A 9,773-nucleotide genomic window follows, 5' to 3' on the forward strand; every position below is an offset into this window, starting at 1 on the left:
CCCCAACCCCTTTTGGCCGTCATTCCCAAGGGACCCAAAAAGGAGTGTACCCCAGACAGTTTTTTTTTTCATCATTGGCTCCTATTAGGAAGATGGCCCTAGGAGGTTGGACTCCCCTCAACCTTTGTACCCAAATTCTCCATGCTACAGGTGAGCCTCTCCAAACTGCAGTTGGTGACTCTGCCTTTATTTCTAAACTAATGGTCTTTTTTACATTCATTTTAAAAGGGTTCCCTAATTGGGCTTAACAAAGAAACTAACAGTTTTTCCAAATTAAATTTGGTGTTTCTGTAGTAGATGGGTTTAGATAGAAAGGCCATAGAGTAGTTAAGTGAATTTTAAAACTAGGAAAAATTGAAAACAGATTTTTAAAAGACTTGAAATTTATAGTGCTCACCAATCTGAATTTTTTCCCATCTTCTGTCTTTGAAAAAGGGGCCCAAAAACTAAATATTAGGCTAATTTTTGTAATACCAGTATCACTTCCCTGTCAGCTGACTGTCCTCTGGCCAATCATGTAAAGTCTGGGAAGTAGCAGTGTTTCTAGAACTTATTCTTTTTTCTCTTTTTACTTCTTCTTTAGAATTTTTAGCATAAATTGGGGTTTTGAATGTAAAATTGATTTTAAATTGCCAATTATTGGTTATGTAAACCTGTCTTTCATTGTGGAACTGGTCTCAGGGTCTACATGTATAAAAAAAAAATCACCACATTAGTTATAAACTGAACATCAAGACTAGGACTTAATCTGCTGGTTGGCACCCCAGCTAATGGGGGAAACCTTGTGTCCTCTCAGGAGGCTCCTTATGAAGTATGTGCTCAGGTGCTAAGGTTGGTAGCAGCCGCCCCAAGGTTATTATGAGTGGACAGTAGTGATTGCAATCTTGAAAGGTGCTAAGGTTGGTAGCAGCCGCCCCAAGGTTATTATTAGTGGACAGTAGTGATTGCAATCTTGAAAGCCAATTGGAATACCTTGAGCCTTCAGCAGGGACTATCTGTAGACTATCAGGTCTACCTGTGTGTTTCCTCTAGATCCATAAGCAAGGACCAAGCCTGTGACTGGGCTCCTGAGACAACCACACCTGAGCCATGGTAGAAATCAAGGGTCAAGGGATCAAACTGAACCATGTGACTCCTTGATAGGGAATACCTGTAAAGGCCACCTGGGGTCTCCTTTAGACCTAATGAGCCAAACACCAAGTCTGTAACTAGATTTCTTGAGGTATCTCTGTATCTGTTGGGCAAAAATTGGTCTGGTCATGAGGAGATTGTGTTTACCACACCCATTAGGACAGCGGGACTAGCCTGAAGGAGTAGAAACCAAAGGAGGTTGAACCATGTAACTCTTCAGACAAGGACTCCTAACTCATTGAAAACTTGCTACCATTAGAGGGGAGACCATCCAATTAAGCCCTCAAAGACTTACTGACTGAAAAATGTTGGAGAATTTTACCAAAATCCAATTCCTGGACAATTGAATATTTTTTACCTTGGGGACAGAGAAGCTAATTAGGCTCTTCAGGAATTTCTGGTGAAAGAGTCCTCAGAGAAATTCTTTCAGAGAATATCCTGGAAGGAAAGGACCTACATTGAAGGATCCTCAGATGTTTTAGGAACATCTTTGTTGGAACTTCTCAGAAGCAAATTAGTAACTTTGGGGATTTCCAGAGGGAGTGTTATCAGAGAAATTCTTTTAGGAGACTTCCAGGGAGGAAAACTTCACTTGGGATGCCCAAGAGGAGATGGAACCAAGCATAAGCATTCCTACAGGATCTTCCTTGGGTAAATTCTTGCATCATGGGATAAGGGTAAACTCACCCCCCAACTCCCAATCTAATTAGGTATAACAAAGACAAGAGCTGGTAGGCTATGTCAGGCATGGTCTGAAAATACATGGTCATTTGTTTTGGCCAATATTTGGAACTTTTGACAATACTTAGAAAATTAAATTGTTTTCCTGACAATCTCCTAAACCTCATGTAGACCAAGTGAATTATTGGTATTGCTGGGAAGCTCTGAGTTAAGCCTCTGATCTTCCAACCAACCATCCAGTCTTTCTCCTTCATTACCTGATCCTCCTCTTCCTCCTCCCTCATTCTCCCTCTGCACATTCATCTTACTGTCCTCCTACAACTACAAATGAAGAACAGCCTACTGGTATTTTCCATCTTGTGGAAAAAGTTTATAAGCCTGGAGGCCCTGTGAGAGAACATCACTTTTTCAGCCCTTGTGGGCTGAAGGAAAGATACCCCTAAATCTGATGAAGATCTTGCAGCTGATATAACCCAATTTGAGGCCATATTTAGAGGTTATAATTCTACCTGGTGAAATGTAACTGACTTAATGGAAACCATGCTCTCACCAGGAGAGAAAACTGCCATAATAGAGGCAGCTAATAGAGTTCTAAGGGGAAATGTTCCAGCAGGTCCAGGGGGAGGTCTTCCTAATAAGCTTTTGCAAGACTTGAATTGGGACCCTAATAACCCCATACACTATACCTGCTGGTTCAAGCCATATATTTTTTTTAAATTCAGGGCATGGAACTCTGTGCTATATACCTAGACAACTGAAATAAGTTTCAGGAAACCACCCAAGAAGATGAGACCCCCCTCCACGCTTAATCCCCAGGATGTAAGAATTGTTAATGCCACCTTTGTCAACAAATCAATGTCAGAAATCAGACAGTACTTCCATAAGCACTGTCCTGGATGGCACGAGAAGAAACACAATGGGTGATAGGAAGGAGAATCCCAAGTTAAAAGAAAGTAATACATCTTGACCCCAATTCAGGTCACAGGCCCATTCCATGCTCCAGAAACTGAGAGTAAAGTACAAGAGTGCTTTTATTGCCATTGAAAAAGACTTCTTACTCAGAACTGTTTAAGGAAAAAATGAGAACAGGGAGAACAAAGATTCCATAGTAGCTTCACCAGATCTCAGGCATGAAATAATAGGCTTTTGGGGCCCCCAAATGACAATGGGTTTGTAAGGCCTCGGAAGCAAATTTAGAGGTTTTAGCCACAGCTGCAAGAAAATCCTCTAGCATGAAGGTGTGGGCGAGGCAAGCACTATGTACTCTACCAGCACATTCAAATCCAGTATCCTTTAAAAAAAAGTAGCATAAGATGAACAGGTAAAAATTCCACAATGATAACTGGCAGAAGTGATTCCACACACTAGACAGGCAATGGGGTAATATTCAGATTAAGTTAGTTACATCTCCCCAGGTAAAATTATAACCTCTAAATATGGCCTGAAAATGTGGAAGGAACAGGAGTTATGGAATCCTGTCTTTGCCTCTCCTTTAACTAGGGAACTCCAAATTACCTTTAAGATTGATGGCACCCTTTATGATAGTCTCATAGATTCTGGAGCTTCTTATTCAGCCTTAAGAAAAAGTGCCAACCTGTTGGATCCATAAACATAGTGGGAATTAAGGGAGATCCCCAATAGTTATCTATCCTGTCACCCCAAGAAGATACTGTAGGCTCCCTTTTAGTAAGCACTAGCTATTGTGTGGGGTGAAATCTTCTGGGCAAACTGGAAACCACTATCTCATCTCTTCCCAATAATACTTTGACTCAACATCTACCAGATGACCCAACTTCTTTGTTCCCTGTATTGATAGATCTTACCAATTATTGCTCTGATGAAGAAACACCTTCATCATTCCCTGTTTTGTCCTCACACATCCATAGTGGAGGAGACCCCTGTATCCCTGATATTCCTAGCTCCTCATGGGCTACCTCATCCTCTGATGTAGAACTCCTGAAGTCAGCTGTCCCAGTTACTATTTCTACTACAGGAAATCCACCACCATCTGTACCTTACTACTCTTTATTTAGAGAAGCTATTGAAGGTATTGCACCTATTATTGACTTAAAGGAATAAAGGTATTATTTGCAGATCTCCCTGTAATACTCCCATATTACCCATCAAGAATCCTAAACCAGTTCCTGATGGTGGAACTGTATCATTTTGTGCAAGATTTACAGGATAATACTTACTTAATACTTAGGCACCATGTAGTACCTAACCCTGTCACATTATTTCTTCTATTCCTTGTGAGATAACCTGCTTTACTGTGATAGATGTGTCCTCTGCATTTTTTTTAGCATTGCTATTCATCCGGATTCCCAATACCTGTTTGCCTTCACCTAGAACAACCAACAGTGGATGTGGACCTGTTTGTCTCAAGGGTATGTCGGAAGTCCAAACTTTGTTCTCCCAAATTTTGCAGCAAGAACTAGCTTCAATATTCCCAGTCCAATATGTTGATGGTCTTCTACTAGTATCACCCACTGTTGAGACCTTGCCAAAAAGGAAAGCAATCATTTCCTTCTTCAGCTTCATCAAAGAGACCATAAGGTCTCCAGATCGAAGGTTTGGTGGTGTCAACCTGAGGTAAAGTATCTTGGCTTTGTCTTGTCTGCTGGGACATCTTCTGTTTCCCCAGAAAATGTATATGGGCTTTTCAATAATTATCTGTTCCAAAGACTAAAAAACAGGGATGTGGTATCCTTGGATCAGTAAGATATTCACCATCATTTAGTGAGATTACTACGTCTCTTGTTGCTTTAACTAAAAACCAGATTACTGAACCTTTGCATCTTGATCCTGAACACCTTGCTGCCTTGACTAACCTTAAAAAAGCAGTCATGTTTGCTTCTTCTCTAGGACTCCCAGATTGCAGTAAGCCTTTCACTGTCTTTGTTCATGAATGGAAGGGAGTGGCTTCCAGTGTTCTAACTCAACCACTAGGACCTGCACTGTGCCATGGGCCTTATTATTCAGCTGAACTGGATGATATAGCTGTGGGCGCTCCACCTGGCCTGTGGTCAGTGGCAGCCACTGCCATCTTAGTGGAGAAAGCATGTGATCTTGTCCTAGGATGTCCTTTGAAAGTACAGTGCCCCCATTAAGGCAAGGCTTTATTGCAATGCTACTGTACCCAAGCCTTTTTTGACCAGAAGCTGGTGGAGGTATGAGATGACTTTGTTAGGGAAAAAGAATGTCACTTTATAACATTGTTCTATTCTCAATTCTGCAACACTGCTCCCTAACCTACCTATCTCTGGTGAGTGTGACTGTACCTCAGTTATTGACTTGACTAAGAAGCCTTGTAATGACCTTATGGACGTGCCTCTTAAGAATCCAGACTTTGTTTTCATACTGATGACTTATTTCATGAAAGATGATGAGCACTACACTGGAGCTTCTGTGGTCTCTGACCATGATACACTTTGGGCAGCTTCATTGCTCTCTAACCTGAGTGCCCAGGATGCTGAGCTCAGTGCCCTTACTCAAACCTGTCACCTTGCTGTTGACAAGAGTGCTACCATTTATAGTGACTCTTGCTATGCTTTTGATGTTTGTCATGGCAGGATGTTGTGGTTGCAATGTGGATTCTTAATTTCCTCTGTAAAGATTATTACCAATGCAGACTTTATTGAAGATATTCTCTCTGCCACTGAACTACCCAAGACCCTGGTGATTGTTCATTGTTCTGCTCATACTAGCGGAACTGACCTTGTCTCTTATGGGAATGCCTGGGCAGATGCCACTGCAGAGTTAGCTGCTCTAGAAAGTCCCTTTCATGTCCTACATCTCAACAACTCTCCATTGTCTACTAATCACTCTGTCTTCTCCACTGACTCTGATATCAAGTGAATGCAAACAATCTCCAGTTATTTGGGGGGAAGCAAATTGTTTTCTGCAATGGTCCCTACAGTGATGCTGAAGTTGAAAAGCAGAAATAGCAATACAAGGCTAAATAGGTCTCTGGGGTTGGTGAGGAAGGTTAGTCACTCCTCCCCCAAAGTGTTTACCAGGTATGCCTTTCCATTCATAAGGGAGGCCCATTATGGCACACAAAGGATAACAGATTCAATTAGGCATTGCTTAATTGATAGCTTGCATAAGTCACTTATCCAATTTGCCTACCTTTCAGTCAACATACATTTTGAGCCACAGCCTTTGGTGGCCATGTTTTAACTTCACTCCTTTTGAACACTTACAGGTTGATTTTGTTAATATGCCCAAAGCAGGTCATTATAAATACTATCTTGTCTTCATTGACCAACTTACTTGGTGGGTTGAGGCAGCCACAGCTGCCTTTTTATCAAAATACTCATTAAAGAAATTGTAGCCAGGTATGGTCTATCTACCTGCATAGACTCTGATAGGTCTCATTTTACAGATTCTGTTCTCTCTCAAGTGTATTGTAATCTTGGTGTCACTCCTAAGTTTCACACCCCATACTCTCCTCAAAGTTCTAGCCAAGTTAAAAGTATGAATGAGGAACTAAAGTCTCTGATTGGTAAATTGTGCTTTGAAACCCAGTTGTAATGGCCTGATGTGTTCTTCTTTTGACTTTGTTCTATCTGCATAGCAAACCAAGATATGTTTTTCTTTATGAAATTTTTTTGCCCACCCTCCTATAAGTGCAAAACCTTTTTTCCCTAGTGAAATCATCATTACTCTGTGAGAATGCTTCCTGTATATGAGAACTGCAGAACAGAGTGAAAGAGCTTCATGATACAGGAGTTGTAGTACAAACTGGACCATTGGACTTTTCACTGCATGATTTCTGTCCTGGTGAGTCCACATGAAGAACTTTCAGCAAACTAGTGGGACTCAGCCTGCTTGGGAAAGGCCATTCCAGGTTCTACTGACTACTCTCACTGCCATCAAGATTAGAGAAAAGGACTCATGGATTCATTGTTCATACATAAAATCTATGCCATACGTAGAGCAAAATCTTACATCATTTAGCAAGATAAGGTCAAAATGGATACATGACCTAGGTTTAAAGAGAGCTATTGGTTGGTTGTCTTTCATTCTCAAAGAGGACCAAAATGATATCACTGTGTTAAAGTCAAGTTACAGTGTGTCTGATTATGGCTGATCAGACCAATATGCGCTCAGAATGATCTACTGCAGGTTGGACACAAATAGTCATACGAAAAAATGCTCTAAATCATTGTCGATTAGAGAAATGCAAATTAAAACAACTTTGAGATATCATTTTACACCTACCAGATTGGCTAAAATGATCGAAGGGGAAAGCAACAGATGTTGGAGGGGATGTGGAAAAATTGGGACAGTATTTCATTGTTGATGGAATTGTGCACTGATCCAGCCATTTTGGAGAATATTCTGGAATTATGCCCAAAGAGTCATTAAACTTACTATTCCCTTTGATCCAGCAATGCCACTACTAGGTCTATTTTCAAAGGTGATTAGGGAAAAAGGAAAAGAACTCATATGTTCTAAAATGTTTATAGCAGCTCTCTTTGTGGTGGCAAAGAACTGGAAATTGCAGGGATGCCCATCAATTGGGGAATGGCTCAGTAAGTTGTGGTATATGATTGTGATGGAATATTACTGTGCTATGAGAAATGATAAGCTCAATGATCTTAGAAAAACATGGAAAGATTTGCACAAAATAACGGGAGAGTAAAATGAGTAGAACCAAGAGGATGTTGTATACAGTAAAAGCAATATTGTTTTAAAAACAACTTTGAGTGAGTAAGTTATTTTAGCTATTATAAATAACCAAATTAGCTATAAAGGACATGTGAAGAAAGATTCTATCTGCATCCAGAGAAAGAACTGATAAATAGAAGTATGTATAGAATAATTTTACACAGACACACAGACACAGACACACACACTCACACACACATACACACATATCCATTTGTGTCTAATGGGTGGGGGGAAGTAGGGAAGAAAAAAGGAAAAAAAACTTACATGATAATTTTGTGGTATATTGGAAAGGAATACTAAGTTGTACATAGTAGATTTGCAGTTTCATGTGTAATCATCTTTTTTATTGTACTATATTATGGAAATGCTTGTTTTAGCCCATAAATTAAAAATGAATTAAAAAAACATATTTTGGGTTGTGACTCAGGCTCTTCTTGAAGTTTTTTCTAATCATAATAAGACTATTTTAGATAGGAACAAAACACCATTTCCTGTAGAGGTATGGGTTGTTATTATTTGAGTAGTTCTGATTACAACTTCCAGCAGTTCTTCTACAGTCTATTTTATTCCCTCAGTCTTCCATGAGAGTCTTTCTAGCCTAGTGACTGGTCCCATCACCACTCTCTCAGCAACTGGGAAAGGCCATGACTTATAGCTTTGATGTTGAGCCCCTCATGGTAGATGGACAGACTGTATATATATACATATATATATATATATATATATATACATATCTGTAGATTGGATTTCAGTGTCATTATTGATCATTATACTAACATCATTGAGAGTTTATTATTATTCCAAATGGTTTGTTACTTGGGGTGATGATGATGTTCCTGACCTGAGATAGAACTATTTGTTCCAAGGATGGATATGATCCAACATAGTTCTTACCAACTGTAACCAAATAGATAGTGCTGTTCCATAACAGAAGAGATATATTTTGGAAATAAGACAGAAGAATGTGTCGAGACATATAAAAGTGGATGCTGAAGTAGAAAAATCAGATATGATATTCTTGAAGCACTTTTACGCATGAGTAATTTAGTTACAGTTGGAGAGTATGAAAATATGGAGGAACCTAAGCCCTATTCAACTGAGGAGTCCACACAAAGGTGAAAAAAGTTGGCAAAGCTATCTGGCAATATAACCTTTACTATATTCTTGGCCTGTTTATTGCTGCCTTTTATCCTTGAGGATGATAAGGATCTACCCACCCAAAGGATGGCTTGCAGTGTACATTTGATTTGAATACTATTCTCCCTTAGTCATGAAGAAGCTAACTCTGTACTAAGGAGAAACCAAGAAGTTGATGGTCATAATGATGAAGTCATTGCAGAACACTATCTTTTTGACTCTGTTATACACATCTGCACCTCAAAGAATGCTGGAGGCCTTATCTATGCTGTTATAAGAAAAAAGACTTAAAACCCTCAGCTGCACCTGGAGCAGTAGCTATACAGGACAAGACTTAGTGGTTAAACTCTAGCTCTGAAGCAAGAAGCTTTTCTTGGACCAGTTATACCTGTGTGGAAAATTCTTCATTGTCATCAGTGGAAACTGTTGCTTCATCTAAGAATGAGTGGGTTTTGAATAATTCTGTTGTTGGTATGCATAGCCAGATAGATCATAAACTACATCATGCTAAGGTTTTAGGGATACAGGGAGGCTGGATTTGTCAGTGAATTTGTAGATACACTATTGACTGTAGGTTAGCTTTCTCTGTAAATGCAAGTAAGATCATCTCACAAGTAACTGGTGGTAATTTTTTTTATTGGGCCATTTGAACCTTTTGTGTTTACTAGATGTACTGTAAATAGTAGTTCTTGGGGGCCAAATAAATGGGCCACCCCAGTCTTTATGAACTCAGATTTTCCAGGTCAAATTTCACATCTTATCACATTATAATGTGACCCAAGTGAGTTTCTAATCTGGGCTCCCTCTCTTAGCCATGGCTCATCTTTTACCAAACTTTGCTCTCTGTGTAACCAAAGTAAAACTAAAGATTCCAAAGTTAATTCAGGAAACTCGGTAAAGTATAATTTTTCTTTCACCATTCTAGATGTCAGTAATGTATCTTCCTTTGTATTTTAATTGGACATTTTAAAGGAAACTATGGCCCTCCCACAAATCTTTCCTTTGCAATGGTCTCCTACAATGGCCAGAATCTTACTAATGGTAGCACAAGGATTGCTGAGTTACCATGGGAGTTGGTAACCCCTGGCTAGTTTTTTTTTTTTTGTTTTGTTTTGTGCTGAAGTTGCTTTCTCTTCTCTTACACC

The sequence above is a fragment of the Vombatus ursinus genome, unplaced genomic scaffold, assembly GCF_900497805.2.
Source record: "Vombatus ursinus unplaced genomic scaffold, bare-nosed wombat genome assembly UNPS02014803.1, whole genome shotgun sequence".
Classification (NCBI taxonomy): Eukaryota; Metazoa; Chordata; class Mammalia; order Diprotodontia; family Vombatidae; genus Vombatus; species Vombatus ursinus.